Source organism: Heterocephalus glaber, unplaced genomic scaffold (assembly GCF_053883595.1).
Source record: "Heterocephalus glaber isolate CG9 unplaced genomic scaffold, H.glaber_assembly_v1.0 deba00001145, whole genome shotgun sequence".
NCBI lineage: Eukaryota > Metazoa > Chordata > Mammalia > Rodentia > Bathyergidae > Heterocephalus > Heterocephalus glaber.
The window spans coordinates 608,917-629,701 of record NW_028258202.1 but is presented as its reverse complement, the minus strand read 5'-3'; the positions used below and the strand labels follow the sequence as shown (position 1 = coordinate 629,701).

Here is a 20,785-nt window from a genome sequence, read left to right as displayed (position 1 = left end):
CCTTAAAAGAGGAACAATTTATTTTGGCTTATAGTTTCAGAGGTTTCAGTCAAAGGTCAGCTGTCTCCGTTGCCTTTCGGTCTATGACTAGCGAAAAACATTTTGGCAGAAGGGTATGGCTGAGGAAGGCTGCTTATCTCATGGCAGCCAGGAAGCAGAGACAGAGAGAGAGAGAGAGAGAGAGAGAGAGAGAGAGAGAGAGAGGAGAGAGAGAGAGCCAGAGTAGAAAGGGCCAAGGACCAAATATAGTCCCAAGATCACACCCCCTTGACCTACTCCCTTCAATAGGGCCGCACCTCTTAAATTTCCATTACCTCCCAATAATGTCATGAAATTATGATCTCACCAATGAACTAATCCACTGGTTTAGAGCCCTCATGATTCAATCACCTTCCAAAAGCCTATCCTCTGGATACATGAGCTCTTAAGCCATAACTCTTTTTTTCTTCCTCACCCCAACTCCCACCACATACTCACATGCACGCGTGCATACACACACACACACACACACACACACACACACACACACACAAAACCCATCACTACTCTCACCACAGCAGACACTTTCACTCAAATTTGTCTTTCATTCACTATCTAGTTCGGGGGCTTTAAATTTGGTGTTTTGCTTATTTTTTGTTTGTGATCAGAAGTGGCAACTTTGGGGCTGGGACTGCAGCTCAATAGTAGCTCACTTGCCTAGCACGTATGAAGCTCTGTGTTCTTTCTTTAGCACTTTGAAACGAATGAAGATGGAATGACAAAGAAAAGAAAAGAAAAAAAATAGTGGCACCTCTTTAAACAAAATCACCTGTAGGTCTCCAACATAGAAGACCAAATCAGAACTACTCATACCAGTCTCCAAAATATCTCCTAGGTGTTCCCTAGGGCTCAATGAATCACACATTGAAAACTGCTGGGCTCTGACCCTTTCAAGTCCACAGAATGTCAGAGCTAGAGGTCCCTTAGGGGGTCATCTGCTGACCAATGCCTATGTTTCTAAATGGGAATCAGGACTACATAGTCCAGCTCCCCAGAGCTAGAAGAACCCTAAAGGTCACCCACGTCCTCAGGCTGACTGACAGGTGATTAGCCCCAGAAGAGGGAGCAGGAGGTAGGCTTAAGGAGCTTAGCCCTGCCTCTCACTATTCCTAGGAAGCAGCACCACTTATAATGAAGTGTCAAGAGCTTAACAACCTGGATTCAAAACCCAGCACGGTCACTTGGTAGCTGTGTAGCCTGGGGCAAATCGCTTATCTCTCTAGGGCTCTATTTTCCCTCTGTAAAACAGGACAAAGATGCCTGTCACATAGAAGCTAAGATGGCTTTACCTCTGTAAAATACTCACAAGTGACACTTGTCTTTCAGAATTTCTAGGAGAGACACAGACAATGCTGTTAGAAAGATAGGCGCCTTCCCTTTTCCCAGGCAGGAGAGACTCACTTGCCTCCCAGAACCCTAACTCCTGCTTAAGGGAAGCCTCTGGCCTCTCACAAACCCATTAGGCTTTTCCTGACAAAGCAGCTGCTTCCCAGCCTGAGATGAAATAAAAATCACCCCTTCCAGCCTCAAGGCCTCCCTTTAGTTCCACTTCCTCCCTCAAGCACACAGCGTGAAGGGACTGCTCAATTGGTCAAAATCTTACAGTTGAATTGAGCCCATTAGTACCTGTTTGTAGCACGGAGATAAACTTCTGCCCCAAGGCCCCGGAAAACAGGCTATAAAGCTTAGCTCAGTGAGAACCAACTGCCTGGAACCAACAGGTCAAAGGCCAAGATGCTTTCATTTTATTTGCGGATTTCCACAGCCCCCTACCCTTCTAATAAGCTGTGCAGATGACACTGCACTTAACAGCAACAGATTGGCACTTTGAACTGTGCACATTTGGTTTAATAAACGTGCTATCTCTATGCTTTTTACATTTCCCTAGGCTGGAAGGCACTTTGACAGGTGAAAGGTCCTTCAGACCACCTAGGTCACTTATTACTGCTAACCCCTTCCCAGGAGCAAAAGAGAAGAGGGCAACTATTTAGGAGGAGCCCCTACAGGGGAGGAACCACTAAGATAAATCCCCTCCCCAGTTGTTTATATTTTAACAAAAAAAAATCATTTGCAAAAGGTTCATTCCTATAGGAAGCAAAAATCTTGACAAGGATATGTTACAGAGGCCCTGAAAGAACCCCAGGATTCTGTTGCATGTGATCCAGAAAGGACTGCCACAGCAGTATGGGTGGTGTACAATGTGTGTGGATATGTGTTTGTGCGTGTGTGGGTATGTATATGTGTCTTTTACCAAACAACTCACTTAAAAAAACAAAAAAAGTTCTGTCAGTTAAGTCATTATGAAACAGCTGGAGAGACACTCTAAAATAAGGACTCCCGCTGGGGATTTAGTTCAGTGGTTCCGCTGCCTGCTTCGCAAGTGCAAGGACCCGAGTTCAATTCCCAGTACCAAAAAAATAAAAATAAATTTAAAAATAAAATAAGGACTCCAAGCTAGGTGTGGTTACTCATACCTATAATCCCAGCATTTGGGAGGCTGAGGCAAGGAGGGTAGTGAATTCAAAGCCAGCCTGGGCAACTTAGCAAGATCTTGTCTCAAAAACAAAACAATAGACTCCAAGTTGAGGCTCCTTTCGAATGTCACTGAGGTATAGCTTGACAAATCCATGGATTCTGTGGTTCAATGCCAGTTAAGCATGGATGCCATCCGTCCAGATGTTCAAGTTAAAAACCTAACACTCATCCTTGACTCTTTTATTTTCCTCACTCTTCACATGCAGTCCATTAGGAAATCGGATTTACTCCAGAATATATCCCAAATCAGTCCTCATCTCCCTCTTCCACTGCCACCAGCTTGGTTCAAGTCACCATCATCCCTCTGCTGGATCAAGCCTTTTCAATGGCTTCCCATTGAAGGGTGCTTGTATCCTGGCTGCCAGAAGGTCCATTCTCTACAAGCAGTTGAAGGTATCTTTGAAAAACATAAACCAGAGAATATATCCTCCTTTCCTGTCAATTACAGAAACACATGTTCAAATTGATCCTCTGCCACCCTGGACCACTGAGTAACTGTGATGAACAGCTCTTCCATCGTCTACCTTGGACAGTTCCCATGAGTGCAAACTGGGTACAGTTTGTTACTGCAGGATAATCAAGCCTATCCTGACTGATACATTGAATTCATACAGATTTCTGGAGCAGGTTATTTTGCTTCAGCTGATTCCTAAAGAAATCTGGGCCTCCAAAGGATTCTCAAACACTGTTCTAGAAGGGGAGGGGAGCTTGCTGAGTGAGGCAGAAAGCTGATAAACTGAGCAAGCCTTAGACTGCTCAGCAGAGAATCTACCTAAACCAGATGAGAACAGAATTTTCATGCTGGAGAAAAGTCATATTACAAAGCAGGGTGACCTGGTAGAATTTAGGAATAGGAATCAATATGGTAGGGTGGCATGAAAGGGTAAAGGAAGAGAAAGGAAGGGAAGGGAAGGGAAGGGAAGGGAAGGGAAGGGAAGGGAAGGGAAGACAACATGGAAGCAGCATGGACCTCACGGGGTTGCTCTTGGAGGTGACTGATCTCAGATCAAGTTGGCAGCAAGATACCCCAGGGAGAGTTGTAGTGATGGTCCACTCCTGTAATCACAGCACTTGGGAGCTGAGGCAGGAGGATCACCATGAGTTCCAGGTCAGCCTGAACTACATAACAAGACCCTGTCTCAAAAAACAAAACAAACAAAAAAGTTTTTCCAGGTCTGCTAAAACTCATAGGGTATTCCTTGCCTGAGCCATGATTGGCTCAGTGGCTGGCTGGTGAATCCAGCTTGCCAAAGTGAACTTGTTTAGGGATGCTGGGAGAAACAGAAGCAGAAGAAATGAGGAAGGAATAACAGTTGACAGTTATAGACTGCTTATCACATGCTAGGCAATGTGGCCAGGGCATTATATGCAAGGTCTCCCTGTAATCCTTACACAAACCCCATAAAGTTAGTGCAATCTTACCTCCATTTAGAGACACTAAGTAACTTGCCTAAGATCATACCACTAGTAAATGTCAGAGTCTTGATTTGGAACTAGGATGTTTCCTCCCCAACCTATGCCTTTAACCACTTTTTCTCTTCCTCTTCCTCCTTGAATTTATGTATTTGTTTTCTTTTTCTCCTACTTTTTCTTTCCACTCCATTTCCTGCCACCTGTTCAATTTCTTCACTTTCTACTACTTGACATGAAAAAAAAACCAAAACACTGAGTATACCTTGACTTGTTATCCATTATTAGTTTTTCGGCCATCCACTTCTCCCTCAATGTCTGCATTTCAGCTTTCCATACACTGACCACTGACAGGTGTCCCTCATGTCTAACAAGAGAAGTAGGAAGACTTTTGGATGCAGTGACCCTCACAGGAAAACAGACAGGGTAGTTCTCTGTGCACAAACAACAATCAGTCCAGGAATCAGGTACTCAGGAGCTCTAAACACTCCTGGAAGGAGCCTGGCAGCAATGCTGTGGAGGTGAAATCTGTAGATAGTGTGTTAGTTACTTTTCTCTTGTTGCTAAGACAAAATACCTGACACCCAAAGTTAGAATGGAAGGGATTTATTTGGCTTAAAGTTTGTAGAGGTTTCAGTCCATGGTCGACTGGCTCCAAGACAGGGATGGCAAACAAATATCACAGAGGAGAAACAACATGGCACGCACAAGGTAGCAAAGGCAACAAGCGGGGTTCAGTTCACGGTGGTGGAAGAGAGCAAAAGCAACAAGAGAGAGCTTCACTGCATCTTTCTACCTCTTTTATCCCATTCAGACTACCGGGATTAGGGTGGTGCTAAACCACTCACTCAGGTATAGTGGTTTAGTAATCACAGGCCCTTAATCCCACCATCACACATTCCAGATTCAGCTACCTCTGACCAAATGAGGCTTTGGGGGGTCATCCAGACTCAAACCATAACAGATAGGAAGTGAAGGCTTTCTTGGGAAAATAAGCCCTGAGGTTTGAGAAGCATCTGGTGTGTGAGGGGAGAAGTTCTCTATTGGTTTTCTTTTATTATTAGAAATTATTTGAGATGGCCTGCAAAAGAAAGAGCACAGGGGTTGTTAGAACAATGGGATGTTGGTCTGGCTTTGCCACTTACCTCTCTAGTACAGTTTCTTCATCTGCAAAAATTTGGACAAGAGTTTTATATTTCACGGGGATGATTTGGAGTAAGGATCAAATAACTAAATGACATCTAGAATGCACCTCAAACTTGATAACACTAATCTCTCCCAAAGCTGCCCATCCTCCAGTGTTCTTTATTTTGATGAAGACACTCCTTCCAACAATGTCGCATCTGCCTCACAGACCAAAGACTATCTCCAAAGCCTCCTCATTTTCTTTTAATCTGTGAATCTTTCCATATCCTCTCCAGAGCTGCCATCACCCACCCTTGTCCAAACATCAACCATCACTCTCTTGGACTGTACTCATACTCTCCACGCTGGCTCTGCCTTTGCACACTCCTCTCCAGCCCATTCTCGACATAGCAGCCAGAGTGAGCGTTTTGAATCAAAATCAGATTGTGTTACTTTTCTTCTTTGGGGGCTTCCTGTTGCTCCTAGGATAAAATCTTAAGACTTCCTCCACAACCCACAAGACCCCATGGGATCTTGCTAACCCTTACTCTTCTCACCCTCACCTAGTGCTGCTCTTTCTCCTGTTACCCTGTGCTTCACCACACTTGCCTCCTTGCAGCTCCTTCAATGTACCATGCTTTCTCTCACCATACAGCTTTGGCACTGCCTGGAATACATTTCTCAAATCCTCTCCAGCTCCAGGCCCCTTCTTTTTCATTGATTTCCTCAGGTAAAATTTCCTTGATCCCCAGAGACTATGTAAATTCTTTCTATAATTCATGTTATTTAGGGGACAGGGAAAGGGGACATTACCAGAACTCCTGCAGTGAGTCCTGGTCTCCTGTGAGCCGTGACAGCACAAGGCAAATTAATTAATAAAGAAAGGAAACGAGATTTAGAGAAACTGCTGCTCTGGGCAGCAAAGACAAAAGATCCTGAGCTTGCCACAAGTTTATTCAGTACATCAGGAATAACAGATGACTCAGAGGGCAGCAGTGATAATCCTAGAACAATGAGGAACTTGGCAGATGAAGTTCCTAGTTGTTCAATAAGGAATTTATGTTGATTAGGACTTTGTCCCTCCCCAGGATGTCTTCAATTTATGTAATCCTGCCCTGGAGCATCACAGCATCACAGGACCATTGAGGTTTTAGCTGTTCTCAGAGACAAAAATGGAGTTATATCTTGACATGCCATAGCTGGCCCATAGGCAGGAAAACTAGGCCTAATTATAATTTAACTATGAAATGATTTTTCCCAAAAATTATGTAGAATTGCTCCCTACAGCATTACATTTATGTTGGTCATTACTTGATTAACATCTGCCTCTCCCATTAGAGTCTTAGTTCCCTGAGGCCAAGAACTACAGTTTTTTTTTGGTTCACCACAATGTCCCCAGCACCTGACACAGTGCATGGCTCCTGGTAGGTGCTTATTCAATAATTTTTAAATAAATAAATAAATATGGATGTCCTTGACAAAGAGAAAAGAGTTGGACAAAAATAAGGCAGTGTTGCAGAAACAGACAAACTGATCCCAGAATTCATATAGAAATTCAAGAGACAGAGTAGCCAAAATAATCTTGAAAATGAAAAACAAAAGTTGAAAGGGTATTATTTCCCAATTTCAAAACTTACTACAGAGTAATTAAAATAATTAAAAGGAATCAAAATAATGAAATGGAATGGTGCTGGCATAAGAATACACATATAGATCAATGGAATAGAATTGAGAGTCCAGAAATAAGTCCATACATTTATAGTCAATTGATTTTTGGCAAGGGTACCAACACTACTTAATGAGGGAGAGGATAGTCCCTTCAACAGAAGTTGCTCAGATGAGATATCTAACAACATGTTAAAGAATGAAGCTGAACCATTACTTCACACCATGTACAAAAATTAACTCAAAATGGATCAAAGATCAAAATATAAGAGCTAAAGACATAAAACTCTTAAAAGGAAACATAAAGGTAAATCTGTATGCCCTTCAATTAGAACTTCGTTTTGTTTTGCAGTGCTAGGGATGGGGCCCAGGGCCTTGTGCATGCTAAGCAAGCACTCTACCACTGAGCAATGCCCTAAGCCAACAGTTTCTTACATACGATGCTAAAAGGGTGAGTAATCAAAGCCACAGTAGATATTGGATGTCATGAAATTAAAAACATTTGTGCAACAAAGGAAATTATCCAGAAAGTGAAAAGGCAACCCACAAAACAGGAGAAAATATTTGCAAATCATCTATTTGACCAGGGATTAATGTAGAGAATATATACAGAATTCCTATAATTCCACAGCAAAATAACAAACAGCCCAATTCAAAGATGGACAACATATTTGAATAGTCATTTCTCCAAAAAGATATACAAATGAACACTAAGCACATGAAATGATGCTCAACATCACTAGTCATTATGGAAATGCAAGTTAAAAACCACAAGGAAATAACACTTCATGTCCACTAGGATGACTATAATAAAAAATATAGATAAAACCAAGTATTGGTGAAGATACAGAGAAATTGAAACACTCATATTGGTGGTAGGAATATAAAAACTGGTACAGTCTCTGTGGAAAACAGTCAGACAAATCCTCAAATGTTAAACACAGAGTTACCATATGATCCAGCAATTGCACTCGTTGGCACATACCCAAGAGAAATGAAAATACATATCTAGAAAACTTGAACACTTCGATCCCTGGTACCAAAAAAAAAAAAACTTGAACACACAGGTTTATAGCAGCATTATTATAACCAAAGGGGGCCGGGGATTTAGCTCAGTGGTTCTGAGGCCTGCCTCTCCAGCTCAAGGTCCCAAATTCAATCCCCGGTACCAAAAAATATATAAAATAATAATAATAATAGCCAAAGGATGGAAACAAGACAAATGTCCTTCAATGTGTGAGTGTGTAAATAAACTGTGATATATTCATACAACAGAATTTCTTTTGGGGTAATGAAATTGTTATAAAATTGACTGTGGTGATAGTTGCACAACTTTGATGAGTACATCAAAGACCATGAAATTATATACTTTAAATGGGAGAATTGTATGATGTGCAAATTACATCTTAATAAAGCTGTTGAAAAGAAAAGATGTTAACATAGAAAGTGGGTCCTAAAGATCAAGAATAATCTAATCATACCAAGCTTTGGGGGATGAGTGTTTCAGACAGAAGGAATAGCTAATGCAAGGATCCTGGGGTAGAAATAAGCTTGGTGAGGAATGGAAATGAGATCACTGAAGTTGAAGTGGCCAGTCTGAAAGTGGTGAAAGCTGAGGTCAGAAAAACAGCTATTGTATGATGAGAAGCCACAAGAAGCTTTGGGGTGAAGAAGTAACATATTTCCTTAGCCAAAAAAGCAAGTCTCATGGTCACACCTAACTGAAAGGGGGTGAGGAAGTACAATCCTTCCATGTGATTGAAAGGAGAGCCAGAACTATTCAGTGACTAGTGCTAATAACAATCATCCATGTATCTGTGTCCCCACTACAATCCTGAATATTTCAGGGTGATCAAGTCTTTTTTTCAAGTCAGCTCCTTAGAGCAGGATTAAGAACCCACGTTGGATCAGTTTCCCAGTGTCAGCCTTACTTTTAGGATAGGGATTCTTAACCTAAATTACATGAAGCTCTTAAGAGTTACATGAAGAGTTCAGGTAGCTCATGAACATGGTCATGAAAAAAAATTTGTGTTTATTTTCACTAATCTCTAATTGACATGATAAATATAGGCAACAAACCGCAGAAGAGTCAGCAGTACCTGGGAATTTATCGGTACTAGAAATCACAAATATATATATGACAGTTGTTGCAGGTATCTCAAAATTTCATTCATTCAATATTTCAGTAATGATTAGACCCACCACTAGACCTTATCATTTCAAATGCACTAATAAAGAAGCACATGCGTTACTCTATCACAATTCTTAAAAATTTGTATTGGTACATGTTTACAGTACATAATGATTACATTCCTTGTGGGAAGTTGTAACATGTACATAATATACCTTAATTCTTTTTTATCACCTTCCCCTCCCCTCCTTCCTCTCTCCTTCCATCTCTTGGTCTCTTTTTCTTTCACAAAAGATCTATCTCCATATTTTCTATTATCTATCTTTTATTTTTCTCTTTATTTATAGTTTGGGTTTATCATATAAGAAAAACTATGTAACACTCAAGGTTTGTGTGTCTGATTTATTTCACTTAACATTATAGTCTCAAGGTGCATTCATTTTCCTACAAATGGCTCAAGTTTATCTTCCTTTATGGCAGAATAGTACTTCATTGTGCATAAATGCCACATTTCTTTATCCGTTCATCTGTTGATGGACATATAGGCCACTTCCAAGATTTAGCTATCGTGAATTCTGGTTCTATAAACATGGGTATGCATGTATCACTGTAATATGATGTCTTCAACTTTTTCGGGAAGATACCTAGAAGAGGAATAGCTAGGTTGAATGGATTTTCTACTTTTAGTTTCTTGAGGAATCTTAATAATGATTTCCATAATAGTTGTACTAGTTTACCTTCCTACTAACAATGTAGAAGTGTTCTTTTTACAGCACAGCCTCACCAGCATTTGTCACTATTTGATTTCTTGCCGATAGCCATTCTTTCTGGAGTAAGATGAAATCCCAGTATTGTTTTACAGTTCTCTAATGGCCAGAGATGTTGAACATTTTTTCATGTGTTCATTGGCCATTTGTACTTCTGAGAGGAGTCTATTCCTTTCAGTTGTGCATTTTGGATTGGATCTTTTATTTGGGGGGACTAATTTTTTGAGTTCCTTATATATTCTAAATATTAGTCCTCTGATTGAGGAATAGTTGGCAAAAACTTTTTCCCACTCTGTAGAAGTACTCATTTGGTTGTTTCTTTTGCTGTGCACAAGCCTTTTTTTTGTTTTTTGGAACCGAAGATCGAACTTGGGTCCTTGCGCTTGCACGGCAGGCGGCTAAACCCCTGAGCTAAAGCCCTGGTCCCAACAAGCTTTTTAATTTGATACAATCCCATTTGTTGATTCTTGGTACTATTTCTTGTGCCATTGAGGCTTTTTTCAAAAAGTCCATGCCTGTACTTATGTCTTCAACAGTTTTACCTACTTTACCTTTCAACAGATTAAGTGTTTCTGTTTTAAATTTAGATACCCATTTTTATTTTAGTTTAGTACATGGTGAGAGATAAGGGTCTAGATTAAATTTTCAGCATGTGGATAGCCAGTTTTCCCAGCACCATTTAAAGAGGCTATCTTTCCAGCAACATATGTTTTTGGCCCCTTTGTCAAAGATCCAATAGCTGAATGTGCCTGGAGTTGTTTCTGCTTCCTTTATTCTGTTCCATTGATCCACGTGTCTGTTTTTCTGCCAATATCATGCTTCTTTTATTACTGTACCTTTTTAGTATAAATTGAGGTCTGGGATTGTGATCCCTCATGGTTTGTTCTTGTTGTTCTTGTTGTTGTTTTTGGTATTCTGGGTATCTTCATGTTCCATATAAATTTTAGGATTGTTTTCTCTATTTCTGTGAAGAATGCTATTGGTATTCTGATTGGGATTGCACTAAATCTGTATGTCAGTTTTGGAAGTATAGCCATTTTGATATTATCGGTTCTTCCTATCCAGGAACAGGGGATGTCTTTCCATTTTCTGATGTCTTCTTTATTTGTTTGTTTGTTTTTTGGTATGGGGGATCGCACTAAGGACCTTGCGCTAGTGAGGCAGGCACGGCGCTAAGCTAAATCTTGATGTCTTCTTTAAATATAACAAGGGAGCATGAATTCTCAAAGTACTGTAGTTTTCATTGTAGAGGTCTTTCACTTTCTTGATTAAGTTAGTTCTTAAGTATTTAATTTTTCTTGATGCTATCATGAATTCTATCACAATTTTAAGGAAATAATTTGATAACTATTTTAGTACAGTTGTTTTCCTTTGTATGCCTATATGACTTATCTTGTGCTTTAAAAATTCTGAAAAAGATAGAGAATGTCATCTTAGAGGACAACTCATGCCATGTTAGGTCCCTATCCTGTCTTCAACTCAACTCACTGTGTGTTACTCCATAGTCATTTCAAAAAGCCTTATGTTCAAGATTTAATCTATGATAGAACAGAAGGTTAAAGGAAACAGAAAACTTGAAAGCAAGTTCTGAATAAGACTTCTGGGTACTAAAGGAGTAAACCTGGGTCATACTGAATGGTAATTCAAGGAAACAACTCTGTCTTTCTGAGGCATGGTGAAAATATTGGCTTGAAAAAGCTTACCAGTTTGCTGCTGGCTTGCTAGGGCCAACTCTTTAGCTTCTCTGTGCCTGGGTTTCCTCATTTATGCTATGGTGAGTTTGGGCTGGATGGTCTCATGGCCTGTGAAGCCATGAAAGCCTGAGTTTATGCTTCTGTACTATCCGCTTCCATAGGGTCCCCCAAACAAGGTCCAGTAGCACTAGGCACTCCCCTGATCGCAGCACCAAGTTTGAGGGAGCTCTCAAGGATTCTTTACAATGTGGAAGACAGAAAAGATGCTTTTCACAAACCCCAAAATACCACCTCCTTGCCTGTGCTCACACAAATTCCCCTGCCCAGGACACCCTCTCTGTCTGTCAAGGACCCAATCCACAACAAGGCATTATGACAAAGCTGTGACTAGCTACTCCAAACTCCTGTTTGGAGCATTAGGCATGATGCATATTTTATTATCTTCTAACACATATGTCTGCTATACCAATCTACCATATAAACTTCTCTGAGTGGGACCCACATTTTATCCTGTTCAGCATTCCAGGGCCCAAATCTGTTCCTTTATCTGCAGTTAGCAAGACAAAGAAAGTTGAGTGGGCACTAAGGAACCACTTCTCCCAGAGTCAAATCCTGGGTCTGAGACTTACTAACTAGGTCATCTCTTGCAGTGACAAAAGTTACCTAGGTAGACTTCCAGGAAGATGGCAGAGTGGTGAGAAGCAGAGAAAGAGCCTCTCCAAAATTTGGTGTCCTGACACTGGAATATAGTGGCATGGAGAAGAGAAGGAGGGAAGTGGGTCCCCAGGACCCAGGAAGGATCTAAAGTAAGAACTGAAGTCCATAAAGAGAGTGAAGAGAGAGAGATTTCAAGAAAGAGGAGGGACATAATAACAAGCAATGCTCTCTCCCAGAGTCCAGACTCATGGCATGGGAACAGCAGGTCAAACTGCAGATGCCTGGTGACTACTAGTGACCCCAGAGGCCTCCACAGAGAAACACAGCAGTGGAACAGAGTAGTGGATGCAGCGGACTGCAGTGGCTGGTGACTTATTCGAGTTCAGACATCACCCAGGAGAGGAAGATTGGCCAGTAGCCATTTTGGAGAGAGGTCAACTGAGCTCAGAACTCCGAACAGCTATGGGCAGACTCCATCTAGTGGCTCCCAGTGTCTCAGTGAGGGTGTCCAGTTCAAGTTGGCAAGAGGCTCGTGAACTGTTGCAGGCTCAAAAAAAACCAGGTTCCAGCCTCAGCCAGAAACCAGCCTAAACTTCAGGGGAATTAAAGGTGCAGGGGGGCTGGGATTATCCACTACCCAACCATGAAGCTATGGCCAGCTTGCTGGGATTAATCAATTCATCTCTGGACTCTACCTACGTTGTCTACCAGTGACACCAGAGACACCCCTTAAACTGGAATTTTTTTTCTTTTTCCTTTTCATTTTTTTTTTCTTTCTTTTTGCCTCTTTTCTGGCTCTTGTTCTTGATTTGTTTTGTTTTGTTTCTTGATTTTTTGAACATGGTTTGTGGGGGTTTTTTGTTGTTCTGTTCTGTTCTTGTTTTTGTTTTTTCATTTCTCTTTCTCTCATGTCTTCTTCACCAGTTTACCAAAGTCTGTATGATCTTCCTTGGTCTCTCAGTCTTGCTTGTAGTCTTTTCCTCTTCTTCTATCTCTCTATCTTTCCCCAATAATTCTTCTCCCCTAAGGGTTAAACCGCCATATTAAAGGCTTATATATTGCATACAATTTTCTGGTTCATTTTAGATTTTCTTATATAACCACAAATCTAGTTCATACATTTAAAGGTATCAAATTAATAGTCACTACAGTTTGTCATATTCTAGGCTGTATTTGATGCTACTGTTATTGATGATTATACTACTTTAGCCAAGGTGACACAATTGTGCTACTCAGTTGTTCTTCCTGCTATACCAAGACTTCAAGTGTCTAAAGGTTTTAAAAGAAAAAAAACTAAAGGCCAGTGCCAAAGAACCAGCAGTTGGCCGAGTAGTCAGAAACATCTCATCCCCAATAAATTGAAGAGGTAGGATCTTGCAACAGACAAAAAGCCCAAAAGCCACCTACACCTGGAAGACACCTCTGAGAAGTAGTCATTTCCTAAGGGTTCAGAACATTGTCATTAAAGCTACTCACCATAAGCAATTTACAAGCATCAACCCAGGAATTAAACTTTTTTAAAAAAATAGAAAATGAGAATGCACATAAATAAGATGCAAACCCCCCTCCAAGATTTCCAGATCACCAAAGGAAAAGCCAGGGGGCAGTGAGGTGGAAAAATCTGAGAACCACCCACCTGGACTCTGTAGCGGTAACAGCAGAAGTAAGAAAGCAGATGAATGAGGCTCTAGAAAAAACTCAAAGCAGAAATAATTTCTCAGACAACTATAGAGATAGTGACCAGAATGAAAGACATGCTTAGTGACTCTAGAGCAGATATAGATTTTTTTAAAAAAGAAGAGCTCAGGAAAATGATGGAAACCATGAACACCCAGCATAGGAAAGAAATGGAATCCATGAAAAGATTTAAATAGATATCCAGAAAATTAAAAACTCCATTGAAACTATAAACAGCAGAATGAGCCAACGTGAGGACAGAATATCGGATAGAGAAGACAGGATTGCAGTTAGCAATTATGAAAAAAAGATTTTTTAAAAATAGTAAGGGATTATGAGAAATCAATGCAGAAGCTGCTAGATGATGCAAAGAAGAATAACATAAGATTGATCAGAGTCACTGAAAAAGGTAAAGATAGTGCAAATGACATACTTCTGTGACATTACTTCACAGAAGTAATGGCAGAAAACTTCCCAAACAGGGAAAATGAATTTGACATACAGATAAGTAAGTCATATAGAAATCTAATTAGCTTTGATCAAAAAATTCTTCCCCAAGGCATATAATAGTCAAGATTCCAGATATGCAACACAAGAATAGAATATTAAAAGCTATTAGAAAAATTAAAAATTTAAAAATTTAAAAAGCTACTAGAAAAGGAAAAAAATGGAAACAAAAATCTTTGCAAATAGGGAAGGGTGGAGGGGGTGAAGGGAGGGCAGGGGAAAGGGAAAAAAAATAAGAACCAAGATACTCATGTAATGGTACAAGATCCCAATGATGTATGTAAATGTATTTTATACCTAATATTACCAATAAACTTAATGGGGAACAAAAAAAGCTATTAGAGGGCCAGGGATTTAGCTCAGTGGTTCTGGCACCTGCTTTGCAAGAGCAAGGTCCCGAGTTCAATCCCCGGTACCAAAAAAAAAAAAAAAAAGGAAATAAAATAAATAAAAAAATAAAATAAAATAAAAGCTATTAGAGAAGTGGCCAGGGCTTTAACTCAGTGGCACCACGCCTGCCTGGCAAGTGCAAGGTCCTGAGTTTGATTTCCAGTATTGGAAAAAATTAAATAAATAAATAAATAAATAAATAAATAAAAATAAATAAATAAAAGCTATTAGAGAAAAGAAACACATCACCTATAAGGGAAAGCCCATCAGAATCACAGCAGACTTCTTAACACAAACCCTCAAGTCAAGGAGAGCTTGGAATGAAGTATTTCAAGCCCTACAGGAGAACAACTTCCAACCCATATTGATGTACCTGCAAAACTATTTTTCAAAATTGATGAAGAGGTAAGATACTTTCATGACAAGGAATGGCTGAAGAAATTCATGACCACCAAATAGGCACTCCAAAGTGTTCTGAAGGATATTCTAGAAAGAGATATCAAGGATTACAACACCATGAACCCCAACAGAATGAATCCACCAGGCAAGGCAAGAAATTAAATAGAAGAGCAAAGAAGGGACCCAGCAACAGGAAAATAACATGACAGGGATAAGTCAACACTATCAGTTATAACTGGTGCTAATGTTAATGGTCTCAATTCACCAATCAAAAGAAACAGATTCCCAGAATGGATCAAGAAGCAAGATCCAACAATATGCTACATACAACAAACACATTTAATTCAAAAAGAAATTCACAGACTGAAAGTCAAAGGATGTAAAACAATACTCCATGTGACAAGAACCTGGAAAAAAGTAAGAGTTCTTATTTTATTTGCAAACAAAGTGGATTTCAAGCCAAAACTGATTAAGAGAAACAAAGAAGGTCACTACATCTTGTAAAGGGAACAATCCAAGAAGAAGAGATAAAAATCATAAATATCCACCAAATAGCAGCATACACAATATATAAAACAAATATTAACAAACATGAAAAATCAAATAAACAATAATATAGTATATAGTAATGGGGCACTTCAATAACCCACTGTAAAACAGACAGATCAACTAGACAAAAAATCAACAATGAAATATTAGAACTGAACCAAACTTTTGAAAAAATGAACTTCGTAGATGTCTACAGTGCTCCATCCCACATCAGAATACACATTCTTCTCAGCTGCACATGGAATGTTCTCCAGAACAGACCACATACTAGCTCATAGAACATGCTTAAGTAAATGCAAAGGAATTGAAATTATCCCATGCATATTATCAGACCATAGTCCAACAAAATCGGAAATCAATGGCAAAAGAAACCACAAGAACTTCATAAACACATGGAAATTAAATAACCCTCCTGAACAACCAATGGGTCACAGATGAAATTAAAGAAATCAGACAGTTTCTACAATTAAATGATAATGCCAGTACAACATACCTGAACTTATAGAATGCAATGAAAGCAATCCTACATGGGAAATTTATAACCGTGAATGCCCACATTAGGAAGACAGAGTGGGCTCAAACAAACAACCCAATGTTGAAACTCAAGCTTCTAGAAAAAAGAACAAGTCAAGCCCAAAGCTCAAAAAAAATGAGAGCATAAATTGATGCAATAGAGCCTAAAAATACAAAGAATCAATGAATTAAAGAGTTGGTTCTTTAAAAGATTAAATAAAATTGACAAACCCTTAGCCAACCTTATCAAAAAAAGGAAAGACAAGACTCAAATCCATGCAATTAGCAATCAAAAGGGTGAAATCACAACAGATCCTGCAGAAATCCATAAGATCATCAATACCTACTTTGAGAACCTGTATTCTAATAAGATGGAAAACACAGAAGAAATGGACAGATTACTAGATACATATGAATTACCAAAGCTGAATCAAGAGGATATAAGAATTCTAAATTAATCAATATCAATGAAATTGGAGATATAATTAAAAACCTACCAACAAAGAAAAGCCCAGGCCCTGACAGATTCACTGCTGAACTCTATGGATTCTACTGCTGAAGAAATTTAGAGAAGACCTAATGCCTGTACTTCTCAAACTCTTTAAGTTGATTGAAAGGAAAGCAGTACTTCCAAATTCATTCCTGGAAGCAAGCATTACTCTGATATTAAAATCAGAGAAAGATCCACCCAAAACAGAGAACTATAGGCCAATTTCCCTAATCAACATAGATGCAAAAATCCTCAATAAGACTACATACACCATGACCAAGTAGGATTCACCCCAGGGATCCAAAAGTGGTTCAACATACGCAAATCAATAAATGTAATACACTACATTAACAGAGCCAAGGACAGAAACTATATGATCCTCTCAATAGATGCAGAAAAAGTATCTGACAAGGTCCAACACCCATTCATGATAAAAAAAAAAAGAAACTCCACAGAAAATTCATATAGATGGTCTTTATCTCAATCTTCTAAAAGCCATCTATGACAAACCTAACAGTCAACATCATACTAAATGGACAGAAACTGAAAGCTTTCACTCTAAAATTAAGAACAAGACAAGGATGTCCACTGTCACCACTCTTATTCAATATAGTTCTGGAAACATTCAAGCAATTAGACAAGAGAAAGAAATAAAAAGAATAAGGATAGGAAAGGAAGAAGTTAAACTATCATTATTTGCAGATGACATGACACTCTACATAGAAGACCCCAAAAGCTCCACCAAAAGACTTCTAGATTTGATAACCAAATTCAGTAGTGTAACTGGTTACAAAGTCAACACTCAAAAATCAATAGCCAGGCCAGGAATGTAGCTCAGCAGCAAGCACCTGCCTGGCAAGCTCAAGGCCCTGAGTTCGATTCCCACTACCAAAACAAAACAAAACAAAACAAAATCAATAGCCTTCCTGTACATGAATAACAAACTCACTGAGAGAGAAATTAGGGAAACAACACCTTCACAATAGCATAAAGAAAAATTAAATACCTAGGAATCAATCTTAACAAAGGAAGTAAAAGATCTCTACACTGAAAACTACAATACTCTGAAGAGGGAGATTGAAGAGGGTATCAGAAAACTAAAAGATATCTCCTGTTCTTGGGTAGGAAGAACCAATATAGTGAAAATGGCCATACTTCCAAAATTGTTATACAGATTTAATTCTCATCAAACTTCCAACAGTATATCTAGCAGAATTAAAAAAAAAAATCCTAAAATTCATTTGGAACCAGAAGAGACCTAGAATAACAAAGTCAATTCTAGGCAACAAAGACAAGGTAGAGGGCATCACAATCCCTGACTTGAAATTATACTACAAAGCTATAGTAATTTAAAAAAAAAAAAAAGCAGCATGGTACTGGCAAAAAAACAGACCTGAGGATCAATGGAACTGATTAGAAGATGCAAAAACAACTCTAGACACACTCAGCCACCTTATCTTTGACAAAGGAGCCAAACACCTTTACTGGAAGACAGTCTCTTTAATAAATGGTGCTAGATGGGGGCCGGGGATTTAGCTCAGTGGTTTCTTCTGCTGCGCAAGCGCAAGGACCCTAGTTTGATCCCCGGTACCAAAACAAAAAAAACAAAATAAATGGTGCTAGACAAACTGGCTTTCCACATGCCAAAGATTGAAACTAGAGCCATATCTTTCACCATGCACTCACCTAAAATTGAAATGGATCAAAGATCTAAATATTAAAATAGAAATACTGGGGCCGGGGATTTGGCTCAGGGGTTTCATTGCCTGCTGCGCAAGTGCAAGGACCCAAGTTCGATCCCTGGTACCAAAAAGAAAAAAAAGAAAAGGCTTAAAATAGAAATACTAAATCTGCTGGAAGATAGAATAGGTAGGACTCTCGAACACATTGCTTCAGGCAAAGACGTTATGAACAAAACCCTGATTACACAGGAACTAACACAAAGAATCAACAACTGGGATCTTACCTTAGTAAAAAGCTTTTGCACAGCAAGAGAAACCATCAACAGAGTGAAGAGACAACCCACAGAGTGGGAAGAAATTTTTACCAGCTATTCATCAGACAAAGGACTACTATCTAGAATATATAAAGAACTAAAAAAAATCAGACTCCCCAAATTTAAAGACCCAATTCAAAAATGGGCATCTGAAATGAATAGACACTTCTCAGATGAAGAAATAGAAACGGCAAATAAACATATGAAAAAACGTTCAGCATCACTGGTCATTCGAGAAATGCAAATTAAAACAATGCTGAGATTCCACCTCACTCCAGAAAGAATGGCTGTTATCAAGAAATCAAGCAATAACAAATGCTGGCGGGGCTGTGGGGAAAAAGGAACCCTTCTCCACTGCTGGTGGGAGTGTAGCCTGCTGTGGTCTCTGTGGAAATCAGTGAGGAGATCTCTCAGAAAACTAAAACTAGAGGTTCCTTTTGACCCAGCTATTCCCCTTCTTGTTATCTTCCGAAAAGAATTAAAAGCATCATACCACAGTGATATATGCACACCCATGTTTATAGCAGCACAGTTTGTGATAGCTAAAACTTGGAAACAGCCCAAATGCCATCAACTGACGAATGGATAAAGAAGATGTGTTTTTTTATACGATGAAGTACTACTCTGCCATAAAGAAGGATGAGCTTGAGACATTTATACCTAAATGGATGCACCCTGAAACCATAATCTTAAGTGAAATAAATTGGATACACATGTTTAAATATTGCATTGTTTCTCTGCTGTGAGAAACTGAAAGTGGAAATAAGGACTAAAATGTATAATGGATATTGGAAAATGGGAAGAAAATGTTCAAATGGGAAGGGAAACAAGGGAGGAAGGAGGAAGAAAGGAAAGAAGGGATAAGAAAAAAAAGTGAAAATAGAAGGAAAAAATGGAAACAAAGCTTTCATAGATAGGGAGGAGAGAGGGCTTGAGGTGAGGGGGAGGAATGGGAAAAAAGAGGCAGGATGTATCATGTACAGGTGCAAATTCCCTATGATGAGTGTTATCATTACGTATGCCTAAAATATACCAATAAATGTTTTGCTATTAAAAAAACAAATAAAAGGCTGGGGATTTAGCTCAGTGGTTCTGCCACCTGCCTCGCAAGCAGAAGGACCGGAGTTCAATCCCCAGTTCTAAAAAAAAAATTTTAATTACAAAAAAAGTGACCTAGTTAGTAGGTAGTGATATAATGACAGCATCTCTGTTCCTTGATTCCTTCTTCCATAAAACTGGAAAAATAATACTTCACATAAAATAAAGATGAAGAAACAAATATAAGTGCTAGACACCTATTCAGATAATTACTTATAAATTTTATGTAGCAAATATTTAATGCATGCCAGGCTTGTTGTCTTTAAAAGACGGCTATGAGTAGGTATTGTTATTATAATGATCTCTTATTTACACATATGGAAACCAATACAACAAGATGTCAGGCTACTTGTTCAGGGTTATAATAAAGCAAGTGACAAAGTTAGCAAGGACTCAAACCCGAGGAGGGTTGGCCCCCAAGGCCCAAGCACTTAACCACTATGCTATCTATGCTACCTCTCAACAGCTCTTATCTTTCTTCTGCTACTGTTAGACCAATTATAGGTGCAAAGAAAAATGAGGTCAAGGGGTAGGCTGCCTTCTCCTAGCTCACTTTCCACTTCTCCCAGGTGCTTTTGATCTATGAGGCACACATTTTTATTTCTTCTTCCCTCCAGTTGACATTTACAATCTGACCCAATTGAATCCTTCCTTCTAATCCTGCACTTGTATATCCATCTGTATTGCCAACCTGGTGAGCAGCAAGATGGTGAATGAAGTAAAGGGGAAAAAGTCCATCTGCTCCTTGTGAATAGATTACTTACTTTAAGAAAAAGACTTGCTGAACCACTTTTGGATTTTTATAAATTTCTGTCTCTCGAAGCATACACTACTGTCAAGAAGATTTTTAATTTAACCTGAGTCTCCATGAGTAGATCCTTTGAACCATGAACACTCCCAGTCTAATCTCCCTTACAGAATTATATACTGCTTGCTCTGCAATAACCCTGAGAAATGTCAAAGTCTCTCGTTTTATGGTGGGTGAGACAGGAAAGGGAAGGAACTCACCAAGGACATAGTAGATGAATAAACATTGGTTGAGAGTGAACAACCAATGGCTCATATGCTTGAGAGGTAGAAGGGTACAGTCTAAGATCATGGGACCAAGTTGCTCATTGTCCCAAACACTTCTTGCAAACTCTA

General features: G+C 39.2%; 1 protein-coding gene across 3 annotated transcripts in view; it reads right to left on the bottom strand.

Moving 5' to 3' along the window:
• Positions 1 to 20,785, bottom strand: part of Nhsl2 (NHS like 2) — a 339,816-nt gene that overhangs the window by 294,738 nt on the left and 24,293 nt on the right. The window lies entirely within an intron of this gene.